Source organism: Falco cherrug, unplaced genomic scaffold (assembly GCF_023634085.1).
Source record: "Falco cherrug isolate bFalChe1 unplaced genomic scaffold, bFalChe1.pri scaffold_31, whole genome shotgun sequence".
NCBI lineage: Eukaryota > Metazoa > Chordata > Aves > Falconiformes > Falconidae > Falco > Falco cherrug.
In genome coordinates this window covers 1,316,863-1,326,444 of record NW_026599468.1, presented here as the reverse complement: position 1 = coordinate 1,326,444, position 9,582 = coordinate 1,316,863, and positions in this window count along the sequence as shown.

The following is a 9,582-nucleotide window of genomic DNA, read 5'->3' as shown; positions in this document are numbered from 1 at the left end:
ACAAAATATTCCGAACACACCCCATGCACAACTCCACCGGGGAAGGTGCCAGACAGGAGTTCTCCTGTAGTTTTTACATTGCTCCGGTAGGCAGCTGAAAGACACCACAAAAGTTGTTCTACCTGCTTTCTGGGCTGAGATGGGGAAACGCTGAATTTTGGACTCGGCCGGTGACAAAATGTTCCAAACACACCCCATGCACAACTCCACCGGGGAAGGTGCCAGACAGGAGTTCTCTTAATAGTTTTTACACTACCTTGGTAGGCAGCTAAAAGGCACCACAAAAGTTGTTCTACCTGCTTTCTGGGGTGAGATGGGGAACCGCTGAATTTTGGACTCGGCCGGTGACAAAATGTTCCAAACACACCCCATGCACAAGTCCACTAGCGAAGGTGCCAGGGACGAGCTCTGTTGGTAGTTTTTACATTGCTCCGGTAGGCATCAAAAGGACACCACAAAAGTTGTTCTACCTGCTTTCTGGGCTGAGATGGGGAATCGCTGAATTTTGGAGTCGGCCGGTGACAAAATGTTCCAAAGACACCCCATGCACAACTCCACCGGGGAAGGTGCCAGGCAGGAGTTCTCTTGGTAGTTTTTACACTACCTTGGTAGGCATTTGAAAGGCACCACAAAAGTTGTTCTACCTGCTTTCTGGGCTGAGATGGGGAACCGCTGAATTTTGGAGTCGGCTGGTGACAAAATGTTCCAAACACACCCCCTGCACAACTCCACCGGGGAAGGTGCCAGACAGGAGTTCTCCTGGTAGTTTTTACATTGCTCCGGTAGGCATCTGAAAGACACCACAAAAGTTGTTCTACCTGCTTTCTGGGCTGAGATGGGGAACCGCTGAATTTTGGACTCGGCCAGTGACAAAATGTTCCAAACACACCCCATGCACAACTCCACCGGGGAAGGTGCCAGGGACGAGCTCTGTTGGTAGTTTTTACATTGCTCCGGTAGGCATCAAAAGGACACCACAAAAGTTGTTCTACCTGCTTTCTGGGCTGAGATGGGGAATCGCTGAATTTTGGACTCGGCCGGTGACAAAATGTTCCAAAGACACCCCATGCACAACTCCACCGGGGAAGGTGCCAGGCAGGAGTTCTCTTGGTAGTTTTTACACTACCTTGGTAGGCAGCTGAAAGGCACCACAAAAGTTGTTCTACCTGCTTTCTGGGCTGAGATGGGGAAACGCTGAATTTTTGGACTCGGCTGGTGACAAAATGTTCCGAACACACCCCATGCACAACTCCACCGGGGAAGGTGCCAGACAGGAGTTCTCCTGGTAGTTTTTACATTGCTCCGGTAGGCAGCTGAAAGACACCACAAAAGTTGTTCTACCTGCTTTCTGGGCTGAGATGGGGAACCGCTGAATTTTGGACTCGGCCGGTGACAAAATGTTCCAAAGACACCCCATGCACAACTCCACCGGGGAAGGTGCCAGACAGGAGTTCTCTTGGTAGTTTTTACACTACCTTGGTAGGCATCTAAAAGACACCACAAAAGTTGTTCTACCTGCTTTCTGGGCTGAGATGGGGAATCGCTGAATTTTGGAGTCGGCTGGTGACAAAATGTTTCAAACACACCCCCTGCACAACTCCACCGGGGAAGGTGCCAGACAGGAGTTCTCTTGGTAGTTTTTACATTGCTCCGGTAGGCATCTGAAAGACACCACAAAAGTTGTTCTACCTGCTTTCTGGGCTGAGATGGGGATCCGCTGAATTTTGGAGTCGGCTGGTGACAAAATGTTCCAAACACACCCCCTGCACAACTCCACCGGGGAAGGTGCCAGACAGGAGTTCTCCTGGTAGTTTTTACATTGCTCCGGTAGGCATCTGAAAGACACCACAAAAGTTGTTCTACCTGCTTTCTGGGCTGAGATGGGGAACCGCTGAATTTTGGACTCGGCCAGTGACAAAATGTTCCAAACACACCCCATGCACAACTCCACCGGGGAAGGTGCCAGGGACGAGCTCTGTTGGTAGTTTTTACATTGCTCCGGTAGGCATCAAAAGGACACCACAAAAGTTGTTCTACCTGCTTTCTGGGCTGAGATGGGGAATCGCTGAATTTTGGACTCGGCCGGTGACAAAATGTTCCAAAGACACCCCATGCACAACTCCACCGGGGAAGGTGCCAGGCAGGAGTTCTCTTGGTAGTTTTTACACTACCTTGGTAGGCAGCTGAAAGGCACCACAAAAGTTGTTCTACCTGCTTTCTGGGCTGAGATGGGGAAACGCTGAATTTTTGGACTCGGCTGGTGACAAAATGTTCCGAACACACCCCATGCACAACTCCACCGGGGAAGGTGCCAGACAGGAGTTCTCCTGGTAGTTTTTACATTGCTCCGGTAGGCAGCTGAAAGACACCACAAAAGTTGTTCTACCTGCTTTCTGGGCTGAGATGGGGAACCGCTGAATTTTGGACTCGGCCGGTGACAAAATGTTCCAAAGACACCCCATGCACAACTCCACCGGGGAAGGTGCCAGACAGGAGTTCTCTTGGTAGTTTTTACACTACCTTGGTAGGCATCTAAAAGACACCACAAAAGTTGTTCTACCTGCTTTCTGGGCTGAGATGGGGAATCGCTGAATTTTGGAGTCGGCTGGTGACAAAATGTTTCAAACACACCCCCTGCACAACTCCACCGGGGAAGGTGCCAGACAGGAGTTCTCTTGGTAGTTTTTACATTGCTCCGGTAGGCATCTGAAAGACACCACAAAAGTTGTTCTACCTGCTTTCTGGGCTGAGATGGGGATCCGCTGAATTTTGGAGTCGGCTGGTGACAAAATGTTCCAAACACACCCCCTGCACAACTCCACCGGGGAAGGTGCCAGACAGGAGTTCTCCTGGTAGTTTTTACATTGCTCCGGTAGGCATCTGAAAGACACCACAAAAGTTGTTCTACCTGCTTTCTGGGCTGAGATGGGGAACAGCTGAATTTTGGAGTCGGCTGGTGACAAAATGTTCCAAACACACCCCATGCACAACTCCACCGGGGAAGGTGCCAGACAGGAGTTCTCCTGGTAGTTTTTACATTGCTCTGGTAGGCATCTGAAAGACACCACAAAAGTTGTTCTACCTGCTTTCTGGGCTGAGATGGGGAACCCCTGAATTTTGGAGTCGGCTGGTGACAAAATGTTCCAAAGACACCCCCTGCACAACTCCACCGGGGAAGGTGCCAGACAAGAGTTCTCTTGAGAGTTTTTACACTACCTTGGTAGGCATCTGAAAGACACCACAAAAGTTGTTCTACCTGCTTTCTGGGCTGAGATGGGGAACCGCTGAATTTTGGACTCGGCCGGTGACAAAATGTTCCAAACACACCCCATGCACAACTCCACCGGGGAAGGTGCCAGACAGGAGTTCTCTTAGTAGTTTTTACACTACCTTGGTAGGCATCTGAAAGACACCACAAAAGTTGTTCTACCTGCTTTCTGGGCTGAGATGGGGAAACGCTGAATTTTGGACTCGGCTGGTGACAAAATGTTCCAAACACACCCCCTGCAAAACTCCACCGGGGAAGGTGCCAGACGGGAGTTCTCCTGGTAGTTTTTACATTGCTCCGGTAGGCATCTGAAAGACACCACAAAGGTTGTTCTACCTGCTTTCTGGGCTGAGATGGGGAACCGCTGAATTTTGGACTCGGCCGGTGACAAAATGTTCCAAACACACCCCCTGCACAACTCCACCGGGGAAGGTGCCAGACAGGAGTTCTCTTAGTAGTTTTTACACTACCTTGGTAGGCATCTGAAAGACACCAAAAAAGTTGTTCTACCTGCTTTCTGGGCTGAGATGGGGAACCGCTGAATTTTGGACTCGGCTGGTGACAAAATGTTCCAAACACACCCCATGCACAACTCCACCGGGGAAGGTGCCAGACGGGAGTTCTCCTGGTAGTTTTTACATTGCTCCGGTAGGCATCTGAAAGACACCACAAAAGTTGTTCTATCTGCTTTCTGGGCTGAGATGGGGAATCGCTGAATTTTGGACTCGGCCGGTGAAAAAATGTTCCAAAGACACCCCATGCACAACTCCACCGGGGAAGGTGCCAGACAGGAGTTCTCTTAGTAGTTTTTACACTACCTTGGTAGGCATCTAAAAGACACCACAAAAGTTGTTCTACCTGCTTTCTGGGCTGAGATGGGGAACCGCTGAATTTTGGAGTCGCCCGGTGACAAAATGTTCCAAACACACCCCATGCACAACTCCACTAGCGAAGGTGCCAGACAGGAGTTCTCCTGGTAGTTTTTACACTACCTTGGTAGGGAGCTGAAAGGCACCACAAAAGTTGTTCTACCTGCTTTCTGGGCTGAGATGGGGAACCGCTGAATTTTGGACTCGGCCGGTGACAAAATGTTCCAAACACACCCCATGCACAACTCCACCGGGGAAGGTGCCAGGCAGGAGTTCTCTTGGTAGTTTTTACACTACCTTGGTAGGCATTTGAAAGGCACCACAAAAGTTGTTCTACCTGCTTTCTGGGCTGAGATGGGGAACCGCTGAATTTTGGACTCGGCCAGAGACAAAATGTTCCAAACACACCCCCTGCACAACTCCACCGGGGAAGGTGCCAGACAGGAGTTCTCCTGGTAGTTTTTACATTGCACCGGTAGGCATCTGAAAGACACCACAAAAGTTGTTCTACCTGCTTTCTGGGCTGAGATGGGGAATCGCTGAATTTTGGACTCGGCCGGTGACAAAATGTTCCAAACACACCCCCTGCAAAACTCCACCGGGGAAGGTGCCAGACAAGCGTTCTCTTGATAGTTTTTACACTACCTTGGTAGGCATCTAAAAGACACCACAAAAGTTGTTCTACCTGCTTTCTGGGCTGAGATGGGGAACCGCTGAATTTTGGACTCGGCTGGTGACAAAATGTTCCAAAGACACCCCCTGCACAACTATACCGGGGAAGGTGCCAGACAGGAGTTCTTCTGGTAGTTTTTACATTGCTCCGGTAGGCATCTAAAAGACACCACAAAAGATGTTCTACCTGCTTTCTGGGCTGAGATGGGGAACGGCTGAATTTTGGACTCGGCCGGTGACAAAATGTTCCAAACACACCCCATGCACAACTCCACCGGGGAAGGTGCCAGACAGGAGTTCTCCTGGTAGTTTTTACACTACCTTGGTAGGCACCTGAAAGGCACCACAAAAGTTGTTCTACCTGCTTTCTGGGCTGAGATGGGGAACCGCTGAATTTTGGAGTCGGCCGGTGACAAAATGTTCCAAAGACACCCCATGCACAACTCCACCGGGGAAGGTGCCAGGCAGGAGTTCTCCTGGTAGTTTTTACATTGCTCCGGTAGGCATCTGAAAGACACCACAAAAGTTGTTCTACCTGCTTTCTGGGCTGAGATGGGGAACCGCTGAATTTTGGACTCGGCCGGTGACAAAATGTTCCAAACACACCCCATGCACAACTCCACCGGGGAAGGTGCCAGACAGGAGTTCTCTTAGTAGTTTTTACACTACCTTGGTAGGCAGCTGAAAGGCACCACAAAAGTTGTTCTACCTGCTTTCTGGGCTGAGATGGGGAACCGCTGAATTTTGGAGTCGGCCGGTGACAAAATGTTCCAAACATACCCCATGCACAACTCCACTAGCGAAGGTGCCAGACAGGAGTTCTCCTGGTAGTTTTTACACTACCTTGGTAGGGAGCTGAAAGGCACCACAAAAGTTGTTCTACCTGCTTTCTGGGCTGAGATGGGGAACCGCTGAATTTTGGACTCGGCCGGTGACAAAATGTTCCAAACACACCCCATGCACAACTCCACCGGGGAAGGTGCCAGACAGGAGTTCTCCTGTAGTTTTTACATTGCTCCGGTAGGCAGCTGAAAGACACCACAAAAGTTGTTCTACCTGCTTTCTGGGCTGAGATGGGGAAACGCTGAATTTTGGACTCGGCCGGTGACAAAATGTTCCAAACACACCCCATGCACAACTCCACCGGGGAAGGTGCCAGACAGGAGTTCTCTTAATAGTTTTTACACTACCTTGGTAGGCAGCTAAAAGGCACCACAAAAGTTGTTCTACCTGCTTTCTGGGGTGAGATGGGGAACCGCTGAATTTTGGACTCGGCCGGTGACAAAATGTTCCAAACACACCCCATGCACAAGTCCACTAGCGAAGGTGCCAGGGACGAGCTCTGTTGGTAGTTTTTACATTGCTCCGGTAGGCATCAAAAGGACACCACAAAAGTTGTTCTACCTGCTTTCTGGGCTGAGATGGGGAATCGCTGAATTTTGGAGTCGGCCGGTGACAAAATGTTCCAAAGACACCCCATGCACAACTCCACCGGGGAAGGTGCCAGGCAGGAGTTCTCTTGGTAGTTTTTACACTACCTTGGTAGGCATTTGAAAGGCACCACAAAAGTTGTTCTACCTGCTTTCTGGGCTGAGATGGGGAACCGCTGAATTTTGGAGTCGGCTGGTGACAAAATGTTCCAAACACACCCCCTGCACAACTCCACCGGGGAAGGTGCCAGACAGGAGTTCTCCTGGTAGTTTTTACATTGCTCCGGTAGGCATCTGAAAGACACCACAAAAGTTGTTCTACCTGCTTTCTGGGCTGAGATGGGGAACCGCTGAATTTTGGACTCGGCCAGTGACAAAATGTTCCAAACACACCCCATGCACAACTCCACCGGGGAAGGTGCCAGGGACGAGCTCTGTTGGTAGTTTTTACATTGCTCCGGTAGGCATCAAAAGGACACCACAAAAGTTGTTCTACCTGCTTTCTGGGCTGAGATGGGGAATCGCTGAATTTTGGACTCGGCCGGTGACAAAATGTTCCAAAGACACCCCATGCACAACTCCACCGGGGAAGGTGCCAGGCAGGAGTTCTCTTGGTAGTTTTTACACTACCTTGGTAGGCAGCTGAAAGGCACCACAAAAGTTGTTCTACCTGCTTTCTGGGCTGAGATGGGGAAACGCTGAATTTTTGGACTCGGCTGGTGACAAAATGTTCCGAACACACCCCATGCACAACTCCACCGGGGAAGGTGCCAGACAGGAGTTCTCCTGGTAGTTTTTACATTGCTCCGGTAGGCAGCTGAAAGACACCACAAAAGTTGTTCTACCTGCTTTCTGGGCTGAGATGGGGAACCGCTGAATTTTGGACTCGGCCGGTGACAAAATGTTCCAAAGACACCCCATGCACAACTCCACCGGGGAAGGTGCCAGACAGGAGTTCTCTTGGTAGTTTTTACACTACCTTGGTAGGCATCTAAAAGACACCACAAAAGTTGTTCTACCTGCTTTCTGGGCTGAGATGGGGAATCGCTGAATTTTGGAGTCGGCTGGTGACAAAATGTTTCAAACACACCCCCTGCACAACTCCACCGGGGAAGGTGCCAGACAGGAGTTCTCTTGGTAGTTTTTACATTGCTCCGGTAGGCATCTGAAAGACACCACAAAAGTTGTTCTACCTGCTTTCTGGGCTGAGATGGGGATCCGCTGAATTTTGGAGTCGGCTGGTGACAAAATGTTCCAAACACACCCCCTGCACAACTCCACCGGGGAAGGTGCCAGACAGGAGTTCTCCTGGTAGTTTTTACATTGCTCCGGTAGGCATCTGAAAGACACCACAAAAGTTGTTCTACCTGCTTTCTGGGCTGAGATGGGGAACCGCTGAATTTTGGACTCGGCCAGTGACAAAATGTTCCAAACACACCCCATGCACAACTCCACCGGGGAAGGTGCCAGGGACGAGCTCTGTTGGTAGTTTTTACATTGCTCCGGTAGGCATCAAAAGGACACCACAAAAGTTGTTCTACCTGCTTTCTGGGCTGAGATGGGGAATCGCTGAATTTTGGACTCGGCCGGTGACAAAATGTTCCAAAGACACCCCATGCACAACTCCACCGGGGAAGGTGCCAGGCAGGAGTTCTCTTGGTAGTTTTTACACTACCTTGGTAGGCAGCTGAAAGGCACCACAAAAGTTGTTCTACCTGCTTTCTGGGCTGAGATGGGGAAACGCTGAATTTTTGGACTCGGCTGGTGACAAAATGTTCCGAACACACCCCATGCACAACTCCACCGGGGAAGGTGCCAGACAGGAGTTCTCCTGGTAGTTTTTACATTGCTCCGGTAGGCAGCTGAAAGACACCACAAAAGTTGTTCTACCTGCTTTCTGGGCTGAGATGGGGAACCGCTGAATTTTGGACTCGGCCGGTGACAAAATGTTCCAAAGACACCCCATGCACAACTCCACCGGGGAAGGTGCCAGACAGGAGTTCTCTTGGTAGTTTTTACACTACCTTGGTAGGCATCTAAAAGACACCACAAAAGTTGTTCTACCTGCTTTCTGGGCTGAGATGGGGAATCGCTGAATTTTGGAGTCGGCTGGTGACAAAATGTTTCAAACACACCCCCTGCACAACTCCACCGGGGAAGGTGCCAGACAGGAGTTCTCTTGGTAGTTTTTACATTGCTCCGGTAGGCATCTGAAAGACACCACAAAAGTTGTTCTACCTGCTTTCTGGGCTGAGATGGGGATCCGCTGAATTTTGGAGTCGGCTGGTGACAAAATGTTCCAAACACACCCCCTGCACAACTCCACCGGGGAAGGTGCCAGACAGGAGTTCTCCTGGTAGTTTTTACATTGCTCCGGTAGGCATCTGAAAGACACCACAAAAGTTGTTCTACCTGCTTTCTGGGCTGAGATGGGGAACAGCTGAATTTTGGAGTCGGCTGGTGACAAAATGTTCCAAACACACCCCATGCACAACTCCACCGGGGAAGGTGCCAGACAGGAGTTCTCCTGGTAGTTTTTACATTGCTCTGGTAGGCATCTGAAAGACACCACAAAAGTTGTTCTACCTGCTTTCTGGGCTGAGATGGGGAACCCCTGAATTTTGGAGTCGGCTGGTGACAAAATGTTCCAAAGACACCCCCTGCACAACTCCACCGGGGAAGGTGCCAGACAAGAGTTCTCTTGAGAGTTTTTACACTACCTTGGTAGGCATCTGAAAGACACCACAAAAGTTGTTCTACCTGCTTTCTGGGCTGAGATGGGGAACCGCTGAATTTTGGACTCGGCCGGTGACAAAATGTTCCAAACACACCCCATGCACAACTCCACCGGGGAAGGTGCCAGACAGGAGTTCTCTTAGTAGTTTTTACACTACCTTGGTAGGCATCTGAAAGACACCACAAAAGTTGTTCTACCTGCTTTCTGGGCTGAGATGGGGAAACGCTGAATTTTGGACTCGGCTGGTGACAAAATGTTCCAAACACACCCCCTGCAAAACTCCACCGGGGAAGGTGCCAGACGGGAGTTCTCCTGGTAGTTTTTACATTGCTCCGGTAGGCATCTGAAAGACACCACAAAGGTTGTTCTACCTGCTTTCTGGGCTGAGATGGGGAACCGCTGAATTTTGGACTCGGCCGGTGACAAAATGTTCCAAACACACCCCCTGCACAACTCCACCGGGGAAGGTGCCAGACAGGAGTTCTCTTAGTAGTTTTTACACTACCTTGGTAGGCATCTGAAAGACACCAAAAAAGTTGTTCTACCTGCTTTCTGGGCTGAGATGGGGAACCGCTGAATTTTGGACTCGGCTGGTGACAAAATGTT